The sequence below is a fragment of the Echinops telfairi genome, unplaced genomic scaffold (genome assembly GCF_000313985.2).
Source record: "Echinops telfairi isolate 266 unplaced genomic scaffold, ASM31398v2 ScPeMD7_2291;HRSCAF=2852, whole genome shotgun sequence".
In the NCBI taxonomy this organism is placed as follows: Eukaryota; Metazoa; Chordata; class Mammalia; order Afrosoricida; family Tenrecidae; genus Echinops; species Echinops telfairi.
In genome coordinates, this window is record NW_022106189.1 from 15,333,668 (window position 1) to 15,335,488 (window position 1,821).

Genomic DNA, 1,821 nt, shown 5'->3' on the forward strand with positions numbered 1-1,821 from the left:
CCACATTTTCTTATGCACCCAGTTGTCTTCAGCAATCGTATCAGGGAGGTGAGCACACAATGATATGCTTTTTTGTTCGTTGATGCCTGACAACTGACCCCTTTGACACCTCGTGATCACACAGGCTGGTTTGCTTCTTGGGCTTTGTTGCTTCTGAGCTAGATGGCCGCTTGTTCACCTCCAAGTCTGTCATCTTTACTAGCCCTAGTGATAACCGTTGGGTAAGCATAGGATTGCTAAACTGCTAAGTTGAGGCTATCTGCCCTGGTAAAACTGTACAGCCTTAGAAACCCTGTGTAGTTATGGTCACGGCGAGAAAGAATCAACTCAGTGGCAGTGGGTTGGTTTTGGAATCTTTAGGGGAGCCTTTGCCTTTCTTCTGCAGAATGGCTGGGGGGTTCAGACCACTGAACTTTTAGTCAGCAGCCAAACACTTAACTGTTGTGTCACCAGGGCCTCAAAAGACCCACGGAGGCTCTCACAATCAGGAGGTCCACAGGGGATAGCAGAATTCTGACCTGGAGCCTCTCGTGACATGTCTCCAACCAACCAATCAACAGGGATGAGTCCCACCCAGGAATCATACTGGGGAAACAATCCCCATGTTCAGTCCTTGTTCGTTTCCATTTTAAGTGATGCAGGGTAACTTTTCTAGTCTGGAAGGGTGAGGTATTTTGACATTTTCACTTAGATTAAAAACAATCATAAAATACAAATGAGTAAATTAGAAAAGCTTAAGCATACTTTTCACACGTGCTAATAAATATGTATTCAGTTCTATGTATTCATGAGGTTTCTCATTGCTACAACCACTTTTGGTCATGTTGGTCTCTGTGATACTAAGCACAAGAACTCTAGAAAACAAATCATTTTCCCCAGTTGACTATTACTTTTACTAAGAATAGATACTCCCATAGGTTCTGACAGAGATATAGTAATTATAGACCGGTAACCCCAAAAACCTCCACAGTAAAAAAGTACAGTGAGCTGAGAAATCATTCCCAGAAACATGAAATGCAGCAAGTATTTGCTTGTGACCTAAGTAGCTCTTCAATAAAGCTATTTTAAAAACCAATACACTCAACACAATCAGGAGGTGTGTAATTTTCAGTGTATTTGCACCCTGCTTTAGAGAGAAAAAAAAAACACCCCAACCTTTGTATTTCACAGAAATCCTAAACTGTTGTGCTGCCTGTTTTCTGAAATATATTCTATTTCTTTTAAAGTGAAAGAATGACCTCTTTTACAGGAACAATTTTCAGAGACAGCGTGTTTATCAAATGGTTTCTCTGCTTTCATAAAAACAATTTATTTTCACTGAACTCTTCAAGATAAGCATCAAAGCCAGGAAGAATGTACAATGAAGTTTATAATTACACTCCAGAAACAAATACTGGGTAGTTTTTATTTTGCTCATGTGAAAAAGATTTTTTCTCCCCCCAAAGAGACAAAGGTAGTGATGGGGGAGGAGGTTTATGCAGAAGTGAAAAGCTGAAAGCCCAGAAGGTTTCCAGCAAGAGGGGCCAGGAATTGCTGTCCACAAAGACCACTGGCTGAACAATGAAAACCCAAGACCCAGAATGTTCCTAGCAAATAGGTGGGGGTCAGTTCATATTTTATTCTTCAACCAAGGCACCGCAATAGGGGCATTTAGGAGAGAATACCATTAGGCAGATATTTTTTAAAACCCTTGCAGGGCGGGCCTCTGTGCTGTTAACATAAATAGCTCTCATAGTTGGGGCCTCTGATGACAATTCTTTTGGATAAGCATCCAGGTTTCCGGGCTTCGTTTATATAGCCTATTAGTTTGAGCACCTCAGA